Raw genomic sequence first — 20,975 nt, 5'->3', positions numbered from 1 at the left:
ACATTCATTGGTTTTTCTCGATTATTTTTTCCATTCTTTCCTTATTAGTCCTTTCCTTTTCGATCTCCTCGCTTCTTCGTCACAATGTTCAGAAAAGAGACAAAAGATAAAGCATAAAGAACGAAATAGGGTGAGGGAGGCGGAGAGGGAAGAGGCTACGTAGAAAATATCCTAACCGTTCTATCTTAGCCAACGAGTTATTTTCTACTTTTAACGTTTTATCACAAGAGAGTTACATAAAACGGGTGCCGTCTTGATGTAGTAAATAAATGAAAAAGGCGAATGTAACAAGTTTTTATAAAACAAGCTATTATAAAAGCTGTTGTACGCAATTAAGAGGAACAATAATTATAACACGATCGTTTAAAATTTTAGAGTATCGAGTTTCGATAGGAATATTCGTAAGACGATTCGAAAAAGCGCGGTCGTAAATTTGTTTCTGGTGGTTGGCGTCGTACCGAAGGCGGCAGCACCGTCAACTGTGTATACATGCAGTTGTCCACACGAAACATCTCGCCGCTAGCTTCGGAATATTTTGTGAATTTTGTGTCGTTTTTCCCTTGTGAAATTTTCATCGAAGATTACTATAAACAGTCTGTAATCCTCTCTTTGAAAAGTTTTGGTAAGATCGTTGATTTCTTTTTACTTTATGCAAGTAACACTAGTTAAAAATTTGACATGGCGTTGACACACGGATTTCGGTCGAAATTTCTATAAAAATTCACAACCATTTAAGATCGTTCGATTCAGTATTTGTTTTCAAGTATCGTTGCACGATGATATTCGTTAACGTCGAAAGTTTATCGGTTTGCAGCGGGTGCAACGAAACCGCGTTCGCTGACGTTTACACATGTATCTCTCGTGGCTACGATCCACAAGTGGTTGCGTACCGCGAATTGTGCATAAACTCGATCTTTCCAAATTTGACGATGACCAATTTATTCTCGATTCCCTAGCGATAGATGATTATTTCTGAATTCTGGCCGATACGTTTGTACATTTCGATCCTAATCTGTAGTAGATTTACGAGCGTATTATAAACGAAGACGTATTCGAGAATTTGTAAATATTTTTGGGTAGAATAAAACCAAGTTTTAACAATTTTCGGTAACGTTCATTGAAACCGCCAACTGCAACCAGTTTCGAGTCAATTTAAAATATACTCTTTGCAGAAATAAATTGTATATCACGTCAATTAAGTGTGTTTTTATCGATAATATTATTTCCTAATACGATGTGTAAATAATTACGCGAAATATGTTGGTAATAAAGAAAGTTGTATACAACAATTTAATATGTTGTATTTATTAAAACACATCCACGTTGCCATTTATATTTTATTTGAATCACTTTTTTTCATTTGTTACAGTTACTTCTGTATCCCTTGTTTATTTTCATTCAACGTTCCGGTAAGTTCCTTGATTTTTCGTTCTTATTTTTACCCAATTTTTCCCTATTATTTTTCATTTGCTATTGTATATGTATGTATGCATATTTTAAAACGCAATTAATTTGTACAAAGATAGACGATGGTCGATAGGAAACGCTAGTCGGTTACCTGCATTATCGGCTGCGGTTGAAATTGCAATTATTATTTGAGACGACAGGTGGCGATAGTAGTTACTCTCTAACGCATTCCACTATACGTGATTTTTAAGCAAATTTCGAGAAAAAACGTCGAACGGTACAAAACGTAAAACCGTCTATCGAATCTAATCGGTTCGAAAAGGAAGTCGAAAGCTTCGCAGGGATATCTCCAGTGTGTAAATACAACAGATATCCGTGATTTACTCTAGGATTAGTATAGAAAGCGTAGTAGAACGACAAAATTCAAATACGGTTGAAGATCGAAAACCTGGTTAGTCTCGTCTTTGACAAGTAACAGGATATCGACTAACGACACAAGTAACGACGCGCTGTTAATCCAACCTTGTCCGGGAAGAATACTTAACATTCGCATAAAGAAACGTCGTGAAGTTACAAAGAATCGTCGAAAATAAGGAAGAGAGTAAAGAATTGGCGGATCGGCGAATCGAGCGTGCAGAAGAAAAGAACGTTAGGCGTTACGTCGAAAGCGTACGAATCGACGAGAAAAGTTAGCGTATAGCATATCGTTGGCAAGTCATATGTAATGCGTTGGAAAGTTGAATGTCGAATGTCAAGCCGTAGTCGGAGAGAGGGTTGCGAGGGAGGTAGAGTATCCGTGGGGTAGGTAGGGAGGGGGTAGGGCAAGGGGTGCAAGAGATGTCAGGAAAGTGTTTTACTAGCCTTAATTTCGTGTGCTTTCGCAGCCAATATGTCGAGCAGTAAATTCCAAAGTTTGCAGCGGGTTTCGCGTTTCCATGTTGCGCGTTTTAGCACTCGCGGTTTTAACGACCTCGTCCATCCTTCGTCCCGCATCCTCCGGCTCAAGGAACGCTCGTCGGATATTAATCCTGTAAACAAGCACGCTTCTTGCCACGCTCGCGGAATCGCTTGCTTTTTCGAAAGCATTTTCGTTCACGCGCCACGCTCGCTCACGACAACTCTTCCCTCCGTCTCCGCCATTGAGCGCTCGAACTGCACCAAACCGACTACAGTTATCCGCCGAGCAGACCATTCCGCCATCCGCGCGATATTCTTAGATGGAACGTTTAACGCAAATTACGGTGCAACGAGAGCAAACAGAAGACGACGATTAAATATTCGAGGGGCGGCGTATAAAAATTTACGATATCCAGAGAAGTCGGCACGTGCGAGAAAGTAGAGGGAGATTATCGAATAAGGCGGAGGTTATCGAAAGAGGAAGGAGAACGAGACGGAGAGAGCGAGAAGACGGCAGAGACGGTAAGAGAGGGACGACAAATCGACCGAACCAACGTAAACGCCGAAGAACTAATAATAAAAAAAAAAAGAAAAAAATAGTAATTTAGTTAGTAAAACATAAAGCCACGTTGGTGGCCGGAGAGAAGGAAGGCAAACACATTAAACATTTAGAGGGCATAATAACCCGTGGCATACGTAATGCGGCTGGCGCCCTTTTCACCGATGGCTATGAATAATGTACATACGCCAAGGTATGACGTAGGCTCGCCGAGCTGTGTGTATTTCACGGTGGGGTAGATCGACCAGACTATTTCCAATAACCGCCGCGTAACGTTATCGCGAGACCTGGAGAACCCTTTTGTGTCGTTCTCCGTTTCTGTCCTCCTCCCTCGTTGCCCTCGTTTCGATTCTACTTTCTTCGCGGCAGCACCGCGATCACCGAAACTTCTGCCTCTCCTCTTTCTCTCTCTTTCTCGTTTTATCGTCTCTGAACGTTCGACTGGAACGAGCCACATGTAGATACGAAGGAGTCTTACGTCCTGCTCTTGTTCGTCTCAACGACGGAATCGCCAGTTCAAACAAGTTGCGGCGGATTCGAAGCTACTACGGTTACGCGAACGAGGCGATTAGGTTGAAAGGAAGCGGCGAATTCAGCGAATCACGTCGGATAGGATGGAAATGACGCGATCGCCGATCGATCTCTCGCGACAAATGTGACATTTACGCTCGCAGAGGGCAGAATTTCTACGAAACGAAGAAAGACGTTTATTCTCCGCGCGACGCAACCAGTCGTGCTCGGAATACAAGCGGCGCGCGGCCAGCGCGAGCCTTGTTTTCGCCACCGGACAATACCAGCGGAATTCCTGCCACTTTAAACAAATACGCGATCGCGATTACCGATTATTGAAAGACAGGTGGACGATGTTGATGAAACAGTGCACAGGCGTTCGCCATTGGCGTCGAACAAAGTCCGCCGTCGTCGGCGACGATCTCGTTGGACGAGTGGCAACCAGCGTTCGTATGCAGCGATCTCCGCCATCCACCCCGTTCAACTTGCCAAAAATTAGACGTTACGAAACGATGGAAACGCGTCAATCCGCGGCAATTGGCGCGTGTCCTTCGGTCGGTCGCGTTCACACGGTTGACACGAGCGTTCGAAACGCTTGAAAATCTGTCGGAAGAAGGACGTCGCGCGTTGGCGGGAACCGCGCGCCGCCTCCGGCTGTGATCGCGCGACGAAAAGGTAGACGGGCAGGCGTCACGGTTTCGATGACGGGCTATGACCGGACCGAACGAAAAATCGCCAGGACACGCGTTCGCTGTCCGATAAATCTACTAGAGACGTTTAGGGAGGCGGGAGGGGGAGGAGGAGGCGGGATGGGGAACGGATTCGAGCGCTGGCGCATTCGTTGGCGCAACGAATATCGCCATAAAGGCCAGCTCAAAAGTCAATCAAGCGGGCCGAATTACGTGGAAAAGCGCGGAGCGCGTGCGGGGCGAGCGCGCCCGCCACCGATATACAACAAAATGAAAGCTATCAGAGGTGACAATCCGCGGACGACAAATCAGCGTGTATATTTAATGCCCGTGGTGCCACCCTCGCCCCCGGATAACCTGCCGACGCTCGAGATGCAACGCGTTCGCACCCTCTCTTTCTCGCCTGTCTGCCCATCCTCCCTCTGTACTATCCTTTCACCGTTTCGCTCGCTCTCTCTCGCCTGTCTTGCTTGCTGTCGTGCCGACAGTCCCGTGTCCGTTCCGCTTCTTTCTCCTCCTCCGCTTGCCGTTTCGTTTTTCTCTGTCACGCGTTAGAATCGTCGCGCTCGGATATGTCGCTGTGTAACATAACGTAGAACGAGCTCTGGTCGCGCCTGTTCGCCCTTCGTTCGCCTCATCATCCCTCGTTCTCCACTGTCTCCACTACCGATGCGTCGTTTGTAGTTTTTCTCCTTCTTAGCATCCACCGTGATCTGCTACAATTAACAACGATATTATATTAGGTTGGAAAGTTTCTTTTGTTTTGTGAGGAAATAATAGACGCGGAATGTTTCTTGTTTTGTATTTGTTTATCGAATTTGCAGGAACATAATGATAGAAATAGAACGAAATGGATTAAGATAACGTAAAGGGGAAATTGTAGTTCATCTATCGTCACCTTATGAAACGAAAGACACTTTTCGGACGACCTAATGTCAACCCTGAATTTTTTAATATCCACAACTGCAACTTGTTCTCGTCATACTTGGACTTGCAAGCTTTTAAGCGTCAGATTTGAAATGCTACAATGACGTAAATAATAATATTGAAGTTATCGAAGACGATCTTTATTCATCTGAAAAGTAACATAATTTTGATTAGAACATTTCTATTAATTATAATTGAGTATCGTGTGGAATTTTTGAAAACGTTCATTGGGATGCAAACCGGGTTTGCGTTCGCTGGTCTCACAGTAGAAAATTGTTTTTTTACCGCGTTACTTGCTTTTGGTGAACAAACAAGGCACTTTTTCTTTTTTTCTTTCGACATTAGTAAAAAATAATTGAAAGTACTGAATAGGTTCGCATAAGTTGTGTACCCGCGGACCAGCAGTTTTTCTACCAGTCGAAAATTCATATCGTTGTGGAATGATATCTTCGTTAAAAATTTCCTGCCAATCAGAAGATCTTACGTTACAAATACTTCTGCTTAGATTTTCTTCCTGTGGTTCTCCATCATCTGCACTTTCCTCGCTCGATGAAAGTTTTCTTATTTTTCTTCTTCTCCCAGCAACAAGAATATCACTATCACTGCTCTCACTAAAACTGCTATCCAAGTCAACAGCTACATCGTTATAGATACGAAAATCAAAATTGTCATCGTCACTATCTACGTTTTCCTCACACAGATAATTCATTTTTCTTCTCGACATAATTCAAATAGATGGGTTTACGATAAAACAGGTTCAGATCTGACTGTCTTTACTGATCGCTTGTAAAGATTATTTTTACTCACTGAGGAGTATTATTTTTTATTTGTAAACAATTATCGATAACGACCCAAAAATACATTTGGAGTAGAGCACCGCACATCGATGGTGCTCGAGAGGCACACTTGGAGCGTTAAGTGTTAAACGTTTTGGTGTATTTAACAAAGATACGAGTGATAAATTGTAATAATCAATTATATCAAAATCACTATAAGTACAAGCACAGAGACAGTGTATGCCGCTTGAAACTCCTATAACAATTCAACTCTTCTACTCTTTAACTACTCGACTATTCCACTGTCCTAGGCAGCGTGCTCGTCTATTTATATTTGTTGAGGTTAACTGATAGAGGAACGAAAGGATGAATTTGTATTAATTTGTCCGAAAAAGTTTCTTTCGTTTCATAAGGTGATAACAGATGAACAACAATTTCTGTTTTATATTATTTTATTTCGTTATATTTTTATTATTATGTTCGTGCACAATTCAGTAAACTAATATAAAACAAAAGACATCGTACGTGTATTATCTCCTTACAAAACGAAAGAAACTTTTCGGACAACCTAATAATAGAAAAATATATCGAAAGAAGTATAAGTATAGTGTATGATGATCCAGATCCTCGCTCTTACAGTGTTACGATACAATAGAGGAAGAGGCACCAAGAAGAGGTTGATTGGCACCACGTTCATATATTTATAGCAAAGAACATTGCCAAAAAGTTAATCTTGTAGTTCTAGCTGAAGGCTGTAAGAAACAGCGATAGAAATCTACTTACAGCTCTTATGTTTCTAGACCTTGTAATCCAAAACAAAATTTATATTCAACGGCACAGTAATATGTACCTCTGTTTATTTCCAACTTCTTGTTTCACTAAATTCTATTCTCTTCGTAACAGTGGCCTCCATGTCACGGATATACAAAATAAAAGGTGTAGAGTTTCCCTTGAAGTAATTATTAGGTTTTTCTTATAATCCTCAATGAGAATTGATTGTAAAATTCATCTAAATAAAAAAAAGATTATCACGTTGACAACTAAGTGATTGCGGATTTTGTCATTAGGATTGATATTGACAAAATCCTAAAACTTCGACGATATCCGAGGAGTATTATTTTTTATTTGTAAACAATTACCGATGACGACCCAAAAGTACATTTGGAATACTTTAAGGGTAACTATCCCCTCGTTTGACGTAGAAACCTAGCCATTTGGCGATCAGTGATATTGTTGGAAAAGTAGACTTCTTCGAGTCGACTATCGTTGGTTTTCCATTAGCTTGGCTTCTCTGCGCCGATTCTCTCTACGCTATGCGATCTCTTAGCGCGAAGAGAGAGCGATCGCGCGAATATTTTGTATAACATATTCGTTGGCCTTGCTCATAGACGACCTATTTACGTAGTATGTAAATATATGCGCGATAGATTCGATTGTATGTAAATAGTAATAGGCATTCGGATGCTATGCGCAACAACGAACATTCCATCGCTTTTCTTTTATTTGCTTGATCACGCGGTTTTCACGATGTCGCGTGTCGCAACGGCAACCAGTTTGGTTTTCGGCCGATTACTCGCGTAATCGAGACACATTTGCCTTTGTCGCGTCGCCAATCCGATTTATGCTCGTTTCGTGCTACGCGAAACCTTTCGTTCGGTTTTCGGTCGACGATTGACCGGAGAACCGGCCCAGCGATCCATCCCTTAACCGAATAATCGCGTTTTCCTCTTATCCACCGGGGTTCCAACCACCCGTCGATTTGCTCCCCGGGGAGGTTCATTCTCTCGAGTAGCGAGTGAAGCAGCGACTCGCGTAGCGATAGTCGTAGATACCAACTGCGATCGCGAGCAGTCGTCTCATCTCGAAACAACGTGCCTTTCAAAAGTGAAAACTAGTTGCGTTCGCGAACGTACGCTTGCCGCGTTTCGTCGGATTCGTCGACGAGTTGGTGCGGTGTCCCGTGGCGCAAAAATTGCCGCCTAATGCGAATCGTAGGTTAGATTTCTGCGGGCGGTGACGAGGCTGTTTCATCGATCGAAATTTCATTTCCGATCTGCGAAATTGCCCACCCGGGGCTCCCACCCCATTCGCCGCGCTTTCTCTTCCTTTCAAACCAACTTACAAAGATAACCGCGTACATTTCATTGTGCGCGTAATAAGCGCAAATATCGGGGGGTTGTCCCCTTCGACCGGGCGAGAAACGCCCAGCCGGACCGCCGATCCTGCCACTGTAATCGTCACGTTTCTCCGCCTCTCAACGACGCACCACGTCTCGTCGAACGTCGCGATAGATCCGTCGATCGAATCCCGCGAGACGACGAAGACCAAGCGCCAGCTAGAAAGCGCGCTAAAGAAGAAGAATGAGCGACAGGGAAAGGAAGACGCGAAACCGGTCCGCTTCGACGGTGGATGATTTTCGTGATTTCGTGGTATTGGCGATACCACTGAGAGCATCGTCGGTAACGAGTCGATCGTGACTCGCCACTTTCGCGCTACGCGGCACCTTATTCGCGGCTTGTTGCTGCAGCAACTGCAACTGCAATGGCAATAGCAAGCGGAGCGAGCGGCAGCGATGCGGTGAGTTGTATTGGCTGGTTGTGCGAGCGCAGCAACTGCCACTTATCCAGTGGTTGGCCGGTAAATCGGTCGAACGATAGAACCGAAACGGTTTTAATGCTATCTAGACGCAACGAAGCCGCGGGAGAACTGTGCGAACAAGCAGATTACCCTTCTCTCCGGTTTCCTTTCTTCCGTTTCTTCCCTAACTCGCTCTCTCTCTCTCTTTCTCTCTCTGTTTCTCTGTCTCTGTCGGTTCGTCCCTCGAGCGCGAACGCAATGTTCCCCTCTGTCCTCTTTTCTGCCTGTTTACACACTGCAAAGCAAACCTGAGAGGCCGCCTCGTCGGCCAACGATGCCTACGATGCCTACGATCGATCGGTTCTCGTGCAACGCGGAGGATGGAAAAAGAACGCAGCAGCGTCCGCTGGAAGAACGCGCCGTCGCGTCCGTCGAGGTGTTGCTGGAGTTTCGAAAGAATTCGTTGGCCGATTGTGCTTTCCGGTGTTTCCGCGATGGCAAGGGACGCGCGGCAACGGACGAAACAACGATTGTTTCTTCTAGATCGACAGGGCTGATGATACGTTGTTGTTCGGCAGGGCATCGGTAGGGAGAGCACAGGAAATCGGATCGCATGTCTGCCTCGAATCTTTCCGCCATCTTGCGAGAATTCTTTCCACGGTAGCGAGCGACGAGCGGCGAAAACCGAGCTCTGCGATTACATTCCCTTATAAATATGCAAATATGGCGGCACGGTGCACGTAGGGAGAAGAAACGGAGGAGGAGATGGAGGGTGGAGGAGGAGGAGGAGGAGTAGGAGGGGTGTAAGGGGAGAGAGGGAGAGAAGGGGGTGGAGGCGGAGGAGGAGGAGGTGAGAGAGCGGCGGTGGGTTCGCGGTCTCCGGCAAACGTACGTTTCGCCGGTAGAACTGGCGAAGGGGGCCAGGACGCAAAAATAGAGAGTATCGCGGTAATAATTATTGATTAGGTATTCGTGACCGACTCGCCATCGCGAGAACCATACGGTGCACAGGACGGACCAAGTACTTACACGTACCACGATCTTTCCCTTTCCCCCCTTTCTTGTCCATTTTCTTCTGCCACGGTAGAGCGATCAACGAGCTCGACGCGCCGACTAAGTTCTGCCAGCGAACCGGTCTCCGCTGTTCGTATCATCGACTCCACCGAACGATTCTTCCACTCGAGAGTGGCGCACGATTTTCCTGTGGCTATCAGGTTGGCGACTAAGCGATTGCGGATTTTGTCATTACCGCGTAACGACAGTTAGAAGAATAGTTTCCCAGCGCCGTCCATTCTCATCGAGAACGCGACAGTTTTCGTATTTCGAAGCGGACGAGACACCGCTGGCCTGGTTCTTTCTTTTTTCTTTTTTTTTTTTATACGCGGTGGCCCTTAAACTCTGTCTGTAAGGGGTGATCGAGTAAAGAGAAAAAAGAAGCAACAGCGCGATACGCCCCTCGCCTCCCTGCCACCGGTGCATCGTGTCCATAATTTTCGTAATTCTGGGGTTTCGAGAAGCGGCCGGCTGTATTCTGGCTACCAGTCTTTGCTCGCCGCTTCTTGTTGCTCGCGTTATCGGATTTCGGATATCTGAATATCAAGGACGCGCGTTCTCACTCCGGCTAAAGTTGCAGCGAATCGTCGCAGCATCTCGTAGGAAACGTAAGCGCGAGCGTACGAAGGACAACGAGCACGCTGTTGCGAACAGCCTCTAGAGTCTAGAGAAACGCGATGCGCAGGAAGCTACAATGTGCACGCGGCATTATCATTCACCCTGGCCATTATCCATCCAACGGTACCACCACCGCCGCCACCACCATCGGCGACCCAACCCCTATCCACCGCTGGTCCCTGCTACTACTATCCCCTTTCGCATTCGACGAGATGGAAATTTAGCGGAATCATTCGCGATTTACGACGGGGCAAACGCGCCAGCAGCCCACCCCTCGGTACTTACCTCGGTTTATACGCGAGAAAGATGAACGCCGTTATCTCTCGCTGCCGCTTCTCGACAATGTTACCCGACATCCTAGTTTATTCGTCGAGCATAGTCTCCTTCTATATCTTGGAGCTTCCCCGACGATGATTATCGCGATAATCCTGGACTAACCGAACGAACGAAACGAGTCTACTCTGTGGCTTGTTACCCCACTCTCTTCCGTTTCCGGTCTTTGTCTGCCGCCTTTCGTCTCCTCTCGTTCCCCGGCCGCGTTCTCGGTTCGTGCGGCAATAATCGCGCCACGATACGTAATAATTACGCAACGATTTATAAGGTATCGGCTTTTCGCGGCATGCGCGACGCGATTCGGAAAATTGCCCGAAATCGTTCCGCTGCAAATTCGTAAATAACCCAGCCGATGAATCCTGTTGAGCCGCGCGAATCGATTCGTCACTGTGTCGCTATTCAGACGATTCGTCGTCGAGGATCGTTCGACTCTTGTGGCGAGAACGCGAGCGAAGCGACGAAGACGAGGCAAAGCGCCGGTTATCGCGAAATATTTGGTTGCTCGCGTTGCGTCGCCAGTGAAATTCCGACGCGGTTAAATAAGCGGCTCGCGCGGATTTCGACTCTCCTTTCCCTGGCGTGCTTGCGGCGTTAACGAGACGAACGATCGTTGTTTCGTTTGTTCGCGTGCTCGAGCTCGTGCCCGCGTACCCTTGTCGCCAGCGACTCTTTGACGCGCGAACGAGACACAAAGACCAAAAGTGTAAATTAACGCAACACGACGTAGCGTAACGCGTACCGCGGTGAAAAGCTCGTCCGGTCCGACCTCTCTCGACCGAGCTTCCGTATTTTATCGCGCGGTTTACGCCGCTGCGTGAAGCGCAAACACACCCACGAATCGCGTCTATTGCCAGCGCGGTTGTTAAATTTAATTTACTCGCTTATTTGTCTACAACTTTATATTTCCCATTAGCTTATCCCGCTGGATAAACTGACCTAATTCCGCAGCCGCGTCGCCTGGATAAAGGCGTACGCGTGGCTCGCTTTCCACGCAGAACCAAAGACGATGGAAAGAGACCGCATGCTTGCTCCACTCTCGCCCCGATCAATTACGCGTCTTCTACGCGTCTCGCGGAACCCAGCTTCAGGGTACAGGTACACACCTCCTGCTTGGTCGCCGTGTTACGCCACGCGACCACGCTTGCAATACGACGTTGGCCAAAAGCTTCGTGGAAAAGGCAATCGTCTGTCTTCCACACGCTCGGTTCCACGTTGATGTTAACGTTAATAGCGTTGTAACAATGTACGGGGACGCGATTATTTACCTAACTGGATGGTTTAACACCAGTCAAGTCGACTGGTTTTACAATTTTATTATAAAATTCCTACTTCGTGTTATTTTTTTACTTTCGCAACGATAACTAAAAGAATAATATAATGAATTTTATTTTGTCTTTTATGCATTCAAACTCAAAATAATCTTGCATCAAGGTTACTTATATCAATACCAGCCAAAATGGTACTTGTCGAGGTGTAAAAAGGGTCCTGCGATCAGTTTATCGAACCCCAATTAACCAGTTTCGTCGTTTCGTACAACTTTCCACGCGTTTTTACAGTTTTGACTGCGTTTCATTTTATATGATGATATCAGTTATCAGGAAAATTCCCGACCGATCGCTAGATATACCACAGCAGTCAAAACGACTGGTTCTACAATTTTATAAACGTGTGAACCCTCGTTTAGGGATGATGGTCCAGCTGGATTAAAAATACCAAAAATGTGTTACATACACATAATAAATCAATAAATCTACAAATATTCTATTATCACGTATTTTTTAAAGACCAGCCATTTTGACTGGTTGTCGTAGAAATAGCTTTGTATTAACTATCGGTAGTTCTAGTGTTAAGACGTCGATAGCGACGGCGGCTGAACAGGTCTGATTTTCGAGAACCCGAGATACGAACGTTTGAACGAATCCTCTTGGCTGACGACGAATCAGCAAAAAAGGTTTCCAAAGTCTTTCACGAACCTACCGGCGAAAAGAGCACCGCGTTTTTCTTTGAGTTTCGACCAGTTCGCCTATGTTGCCTATATCGTAGTTATCAGGATAAACAAGGATTCTCTCGTTACGTTTCTAGAAACGACATGGTTGTGTTGAGATTGAGTAAATTTTCGATAGTAGCCATACTGTTACAAGGTTTTACAAGGTTTAGCCACGATGAATTTTTTATTGTGCGATACATATAATGTTGAAATATTACCTACAAGAGATATGTTACGGTGTATAATCATCATTAATGAATTTATCTCACTGGGGTCACCGATGACCCCCATCGCGCTCTACTGCAATTTCGCTCGATTCACTTATTTTTTGCGATTATCAATTATCTCGTATTGTTTGTTCGCGTTGCCAAATAATTGTCCTATGTTGTTACATCCTGGGACCTACCATAAACTATAATCCATCCCTTGGTCATACTTATTCGATCCCCGCAATAATCTTAAAGAACCGTCACAAGATTTGGCATGTCTTACTTTACTGTCAAGGCCATTAATTGCCATCAAACATCTTTCAAGTCGAAACGTTGTCTATTGTTTGTTCAGGTAAAACACGGGAAAAGCGGGTTTTCCCATGTGCGACGGTCACTGGTGGGGGGGCGCACATAATAGATCTATATTCCATGTATAAATAAAACAATTTTTATATGTTTTATACTGCAATAGTTTCGTCGCACCATTGTAGTAACGATGGTAATAATAATAAATTTATAACTATTGACATTTGTTCAAATTATGTATTTCTACTAATCTGCACTTGGTGCGCGGATCATCGATGACCCCCACGGCGCCAAGTCGAGTGCCGGTCACCGGTCACCCCGATGGTATTCAACGTGTTAAGGTTTTATCTCGTAATAGAAAGCAAAACATGAATGTATAACAGAAACATATTTAAGTAAGTTTAAGTATTAGGTCGTCCGAAAAGTTTCTTTCGTTTTATAATGGATGCACAAGATTTCCCGTTTTATATAATTTGTATCGAATTATGATCCATTTTGTTCTATCAAAATAAAGATCACAACGTTCGACAGATTAGGTCTCATGTTTGTATAAAGATGCGTCGTTGTAAACGACGCTGCAAAAGAAAGACACTTTTCGGACGACCTAATACAACGTGCATGCTAGTGCAGATCCGCAGGCTGGCAGCGTTACTTTACGAAACAGTTTCGAATTTTCGAAAAAAACAGCCTGTTTGTACCTCGCAGGGCACGTTCCTAGAAAACTACGAGACTGAGAGGCCCTTCAAATAGATTTAGCGCTCAACGATACTCAATGACTTCGAGTACTAGTTTTCCTAAGTTTTCCTTCAAATGAGATCCGCTTCGACAGATACAGCAGAAGAAAGTAAATCGTGGAATCGTTGGAAGACGAAACCGATGCTGATTAGAATTCCTGTCGTCGGTTCCGATTGCTTGCGTGAAATCAACTGGCTGGTTGGAGCGATGCCACGATGAACGTAGTGTGTATGATAGACGCGTGCACGGGGCAAGCACGACGACCACCATAGCGCCAAGGACAGTTGTGTCCAGATACCGTTTTGGCTACAAGTGCGAGACCGGCAACCCGATCCGCCTTTCGTCTTTTCCGCGCAACCCGTTGCCGGTATCGACATTGATCCGTCTTTTATCCGAAACCGTTGGCGGCGTCAACAGGATCCTCGTGCTGACCGAAACAGCTACGAGTATCAGTATCGCGTACAATGGCGAACGAGACGAACCTCGTATTTCATGCGTCGCCGATCCCCGTTGAATCGCGTAGTAACGAGAAACGGCCGATAATAATTACACGATTGACGAATGGAAGTGGCGTAGGCGCGCAAAAGTAGGTAGCTTGGTCTGTCCGGCTTGGGAAAAGATCCGTAACGCGTCGTCGCGTGTGCGTGTATAGGCGTACGCGTGTGCGGTGTAGGTGCGCGCGTGGCTGACACAGGCGTGCGAGGTAATTAGTTTACATCGTGCGAATCGTGTAAACTTCGCTACGCATCGATTAAATGCCGCTGCTGGTGGCGTTGTCGAAGCCACGGCCTATCGTTCGTATAGATTTGCCTCGATCGACCTCACCGCGTCGCGTTTCACCTTTGCATGCCGATAGAAATTGGCAGGCCGAGCGACGCCCGAAACCACCTCTCGAAAAGCCATCGATGTGGCGCTCTCCACCGACGACCTGGTATCGCGTCAGGTTCTATCGAACCGCCAAAACGATCGCAGATATTCTTCTTTGCCGGCAAACCGTCGTCCAGACTGTCGCCGATTTTCCCCTGCCGATCGTTTCGTTCCGGTTGCCGGAAAGGCAATTTCGAAAATTCACCAAGCGAAACAAAGTTGGACTAGGAAAGCGCAAAAACCATGATTTTCCATTACAGCCTTTGCGAAAGATAGAAGCTGACGTTTGTATAGAGAAATATAGACGCGTAGACGCGTGCACGTGTAAAAGGGGTGCGAACGAGCGTGAACAGGAATAGGCGGGGCTGCAGATGCGTACTCGTGTGCATGCCTGGCTTTCTAATCAGGCATAGTAGTTCTCGGAATCCCTCTGCCTATAATCGATCAGTCGGGTTATAAATTTTTCCTGAACCTTCTCTGCTCTGGCTGTGGCTCTGCCGACCGATCGATCCTTCTCTCTTCTCGTTCGTCAAATGACGCGTCTCGATCGAACCAGCTTACACACGTCGTGCACACCGAGGCCTCCGCTCTGTCCACTTTGTCTCGTACGATCCACGTTTCCTTATCACCTCGCGATAGCGCGAACGTTCAACGCCTGGAAACGCGTAACCGTGAAACACGGCTGGGATATACGCGAGGAAAAGTTGGACGCGGAAAAGACAGTCGGGCGGCGTGAGACTGGCGGTGCGCGCGCTGTAGCTTTAATTAAATTCCGAGCGAGCGAACGACTGAAAAGGCGGCTACAATGCCGCGTATAATTCACCGCAAAGGTAAGGGTAAAGGTAGGTAAAGGTTCCTTTTGGCTCGCTGTAACAGGAGAGCGGCAAAGTGCGACTGTACGTTCGCGAGATACGAGTGGAGCGGTGGCGAGGCGAGGCGAGGTGCGAACCGCACGGTCCGCGGTGTTTACAGCCGCGCGATTAGCGGCTCTCGTCGCGCACTACGCTCAGCTCGGCTCCGCTTCGCTCCGGTCGGCTCGTTTTCCACTCTTAGTTATAACCCCGTGACGTTCCCATGGCATAAACAAAGCGTAACCGCCAATTCCGACGATGAAATATTATAAGTAATAACATATATAGCTATAGGGAGAGCAGACTACGTGTTCTTGACCACGGCTTCTCGCGGGACTCGAAGAGAACGAGATAATAACACGGCACTAAACTATACGCTCGATACGCCGTACCTACATGTAATTGTATAATTATTATTAATGATATCGGGTCCCTTACCGGCTTAAACGCGCCAACATAGCCGAGGTACCGATCGAGCTATACTTGTACTTGCTCGCGTCTTACTTTGCTGCTCGTTCCGCCTCCCTTACGCTTTCTTTTCTCCCCTATGAGGAGTCGTTTCGTTTCTTCCTATCACCGCGCGCTCTGTCTTTCTCCTGTTGCCTGTGTCTTTTTCCTCGCGAGTTGCCGGTCGCGCCTACCCTCGCCGACCGGACCGCTGCGATTCTCGCGCAGCGGCAACGAGCGACGATTATCGCCTGGAATCGATCCGAGAGACATTCGATGCTCCGTGCCGCGATATCTTTCGCGAGCGAATCAAAGCGACTTTTACCTGTTCTCGAGACGGTATTACAATTACAGATCGGTTTACCGAGGAAACGGCGCGGCGCCGTGCATCCTCGATATATCACGCGTCTCGCTAACAGGCAATCACGTAATTCCTCGCTGTTATTTATTGGCATCGGCTGACGCATCGCGTTTTTTTCACTATCGCAACGTTTTTTCGACACGGGCCAGGGCCAACGGGAAAGTAGGCGGCGCAAGCCGAACCTTCTTCGAAAGGCAATTTGCGAGGCATCGAGAGCGTGTGCGTGATGCAACTGGGCGAACGAACGGGCTACGGAGAATGCGAGAGAAGACGTTTCGGCCGACGAACGAACGAACGAGGCAACGTGCACGCGCTACGACGCGAAACTCGTGTGAGGACGCGTGACTCGTGTCAGCACCGCGATTACCAACACCTTGCGAATAAAGAGATCGTCGACCGAAGTCGCTCGTAACATCGCCGCCCGAACACTTTGCTTTCCATCAAAGATTCGCAGTGGCCAACGTTACCAAACGCCGTAACCTGTCGCGGTGCAGTCTATTCGCGAAAAGCGAGTCGATCGGAGCGTAGCGAAAAAAAGAGAGCGGCCAACCAGTGGACAGGTAGAAAGGGAGCGATGGAAGGGAGAGAAAGAGTAGCGCGGCGGGCAAAGGGAAAAAGCAAAAGGCGAAGACGAAGACGACAAGGACGGAGGAGGAGAAAAGCGTGCGCGTGGAATATTAAGAACGGATTAACATAAGGGGACAGAAGCGTGCGTGTCTTCGCGATCGTGACGACGTTATCGATTGTCGTGGAGTTCTAGGTTCAGGCACAGGTATCGCATACACGCACTCGCGAACCGACAATGAAGACGACGAGGTTAAAGACACGCGCTCGCGACGAGTCGGCGTTTCGGGAAGGGGGTACCTGGCAGGCTGAACAAAAAGAGAATCACGCGTGCAAAAGAATCGGAGAAAGGAACGAAAGAAGAGGAGACGCTCGGGGGACCACGGAGAGAACTCGCGGTATTGTCAACCACGAGGCCATATGCCGACGACGCGACGTACCGCGTTACTGGTAACCATAACTGTACCTGCATTCCGATCTTCTGAATAACGCGGTGGAATAATACAGCTGGAAAAAGGATGCCCCGGCACGAGTTTCTACGATAACTTTTTCCTCCACCTTCTCCATTCTCTTCCTTTCGTCTCGTCGTTTTGTCCCACGAAACGTCTAATTACGTTTACACCGTACACGTCAGGACTCGTTTCGCTGGGAAAGGAAAATAGAGGAGGAAAAAGCAGCAAGAATCGCGTGGATAGAAACGAAAGCGCGAATATCGGCGTAGATTCGCATCGATTTGCAGACGTTCACCGCGTTCTGCGAACGCGTAGCAGAACGGAAGAGATGGAAACGACATTGGTAATACGAAACGGAATGAAACGAAACGCGGGTCGGACCACCGGCCAGGGTGCTCGAGGCATCATTAAGACGGATTTTCCGGCACGCAGTCGCCTGATTGCCTCACGTACAACGGTTACGCGCGATCATTTGCTTCGATGATAATCCCTTGGGTAGTCTGGCGTGGCACGTCTGTCGGAGCGTAGAGAGCGCGGCACGAAGCGGGACGCACGAAGGAAACGGACAGAACAGACGGTTGCGGACCAAGGGAACGATCTCTACTACGATCATACGCAATTACATGCTGAATCTTTAATGGAACGTTTCGAGGCTGGAATTACTCGAGCACCGGTGGAACGCCATCGCCACGTAATGCAAGCATTGCCGCGACCAGAGCACGCGGGTCCCGCGCTTTCTTCCGTCCAACTGGTCGTGTTCGACTGGCGACCGACCACTTCGCATCTTTGTGTCCCCGTGTTCGTCCCGCCACGGTGTGTCTGCTCGGTGCGTGCTCGATTCTTCTCTAGAACCGATACTTCGTGCATGAATATACGTACGTTATATGTTTATCGACGTATATTTATCGCCACGTACTTACGAATTGCGTCCGACCACGATTCGTCCATCTGTGTCACGTGTAATCGTGCGAATGGCAGAACGCGAGCCTTCGTCACAAGCCACCGCGGTGCCATTTAGTTTCGAAGGAATCGGACGAATCCTCTGATCTCGCGCGAGATCATCGAAAGCTGTTCCGCGATGCGTGTTATCGTGACGAACGTTAGGGAAACGACCGGTCGTTGAAGAACTGACTGTGAGAAAGAGAGAGAAGGTGGTGGAGAGCCCGAAGCGAATGTAAAATGACTTTCCAAAATTCGAAATTCTGGACGAGAACCGAGCGATAAAGCGGCCCGTTTCCAGCGGGCACTTAGATACCACAATTTGCTAGATGGTCGCCCAGGGCGAACCATCCACTCGAGCAACCTTTGCTTTGTGTCTCCGCCGGACGGGACAGCGAGAGAATTCGATTTAACTACCACGTGGCCAGAGAAATGCTTGGTGTGCGTGAGCACCGGTCTTCCCACGACACGCTCCGCGTCTATAGGGTGCGCGTGAATTCGAACGTCTTTCTTTCCGTTGTTCCGTGCTCGTCTCAAACCTTCTTCGTGGCGATCTCTGACATCGTACGCGAGCCAATCGTCGATTCGCCCGAAAACAGCACGGTGAAATCGCAGAGACGCACAAATGGAAATTTGGTGGGCAGGAGATCGGCGGCAAGACAGCGAACCGAAGGGCGAGTTTGACCGAAGGAGAAGGCAAAGCGTAGATTCGCGAGTACGCGTTCGCGAAGGGACACCCGTTACGCGGTTTTGGCGCAGCGCGTCGGACAAAGGAACGGTATGCATATGCACCGCGTCCCTCGTCTATTCGCCATGGAAATACGATGTAATTTAATGCGGGACTTTTGACGTCGGCACTCGATGTCTTTGCGACGCGCGCCTACACTCGCACACGGCCCCGTTCTTGCCCTGTTCTCAACGCACAAGTTCTCAAAGGGTCTCGGTAGATCGAAATTGCGTTAACTCGTAGCGAAAAGGGTAACGGCGAACGCTGCGGCCAGCAGAAATCGCTGGAAGGACGGCGCGGCCGAGGAACGAGCGAGTTCCAGCTCCGAAGATGTCTAACGTGTCCGGGCAAGACATATAGAAGGGGGAAAGGTTTGGTCGGGAGGCGCGACCAAAGCCGTGCTCGAATTTATAAAATATCATTAATCTTGGAGCGTTCGGACTGGCAACGTATACCCGAGGCCCGATCGAAACGTGTGTTTATGCCATCTCGCGGCACCGTTTAGACGTGATTTATCGTAAGAAATTATCGGAATGCTAGAAATACCGTATCATTATCGTGCATCTCGCATCGTGCGGCATCGTCTCGCGCGTACACCGAGAATTTACAGCTAGAAGACGAACGATTCACGGATCGAGAATCGACCGTGACGGAACAACACGCGGTTTTCTCCTAACTTCCAAATTCCTCTTCGAAATAGAAATACGATCGTACGATTCTTTCTTTTATTTCTTTTTCTTTTTTTTTTTCTCCACCACCGACCAACTAACCAACCGACCTACGGAATAGTCGGCCGCGCTCTCCTTCCATTCGAACCATTTACCGTGAAAAGAACGTCCGGTGGACCGATTAATTCCGGGAGCGTTTAAACACGCGTTGAATCGGCGTTTTCCTTCGTTGAAAAAACCGTACAGTCGTGTAAAATTCACGGCCCCCGCGATATTTCTAAAGGTACAAGCCGGGAAATTTCCACGGAACACGGTTTGGTGAAAGGCGCGGTCTCGCGATTCGCAAAACACACTTGCGTACCGTTCGTTTGTTACTGGCACAGCGACGGGTGAGAAAGGGCGAAAAGTTAATTTGCAATTTTAATGGTTGACTTTTTGTGTGGACAAAATTGCGAAGAGGTAGTTGGCCGGGGATTTAATGAAACGATGTTACGTTAGGAAGAGAGAAGCGGGGCCCGATACAAGGCCCTGCGACACCGTATAATACTCTACCGTTGTTGTCGCAATTGTCTTGTTACAAGTAACAATACGCCTCGACTGACCTAGAATTCCTACCGGTGTCTATTGAAATCTGCATTCGCGAATCGAGCCGCAATCGCGGCAACATGCAAATGTTCCTGGTCGTCGACCAGCTTGCGAAATTCCTCGGATCGCAATTAAGGTTGTCCACGCTGTTGCTCGTTCGCCGTAACCACCGTTCGATCGAGAAAACGTTTCGACTCTCGCGAAAACCCTCCTTTCTCCAATATCAAAGCATCGTTGTCGTAATCGACCCGATTCCATCCAACCGTTCGTTCCAACTCTATGCGCGATCGTTGATCCTATTTCTGTTCCGTTTAACCCTTTGCACTGTGAATTTTATTTCAATTTCGTTACCAGCAGCTCCCAACGCTTTCAACGGTTTTATTTGAAATTTACTTTAACCGAAATATAAGACAATCGAAATAAATAAAGGAAGACAGAAATTCACTGGAATACCAGTTTTATTCGCGTTATTGTCGTATTTTGTCATTTTTAAGTGTACGATATATCTTGGAAGAATTTCCAGGATTTCAAAAAAAAAAAAAAAACTGGGACTCGACAAAGAAGCTGCTGAGATAAAAACTCACGTCGAGTCACACTCGACATAGTGCAAAGGGTTAAGCGTTCCCGTGTTCTCGTACGCTCGTTTCCAACACATCGTTTACGATTCGCAAACAACATTTTTTAGACGCCAGCGAGTTGGAACGCGATCCGACTTCGTCGAATTAGCAAAACCGAAATCGAAGGCAATTTTCGTGGAAAGAACCGTGATGGTTCTTGGTCCAAGGGGCGTTCTTTTCGAATCAAATGGCTGGCAGGAGTACGCGATCCCGAGGACGAAGCATCACTTTCCCCCTCCGTCGACCCCTCGTCAAAGGGCACCGTTCGTGCCTCGTCTTTTCCGCGACCACGTCGAACTCGCGTATCGATTCGT

At 47.4% G+C, this 20,975-nt stretch overlaps 1 protein-coding gene and 1 long non-coding RNA gene across 2 annotated transcripts in view; one reads left to right on the top strand and one right to left on the bottom strand.

The window, feature by feature from the left end:
• Positions 1-471: 471 nt before the first annotated feature.
• LOC117207677 (protein bric-a-brac 1-like) overlaps positions 472-20,975 on the top strand; it is a 217,726-nt gene continuing 197,222 nt past the window's right edge. Inside the window, exons 1-2 of the mRNA XM_033448083.1 lie at positions 472-622; positions 1,370-1,409. The gene's annotated coding sequence lies outside the window, so the exon portion shown is untranslated. The remainder of the gene's footprint in view (positions 623-1,369; positions 1,410-20,975) is intronic.
• On the bottom strand, positions 1,324-10,732 carry LOC117207681. The gene is made up of 2 exons (XR_004487568.1): positions 10,299-10,732; positions 1,324-4,778 (listed from the first exon to the last, which is right to left on the bottom strand). It is a non-coding gene; the product is annotated as an uncharacterized LOC117207681 (long non-coding RNA).

This window comes from Bombus bifarius, unplaced genomic scaffold (assembly GCF_011952205.1).
Source record: "Bombus bifarius isolate JDL3187 unplaced genomic scaffold, Bbif_JDL3187 scf7180000008045, whole genome shotgun sequence".
NCBI lineage: Eukaryota > Metazoa > Arthropoda > Insecta > Hymenoptera > Apidae > Bombus > Bombus bifarius.
This window is presented reverse-complemented; position numbering and strand designations above follow the sequence as displayed.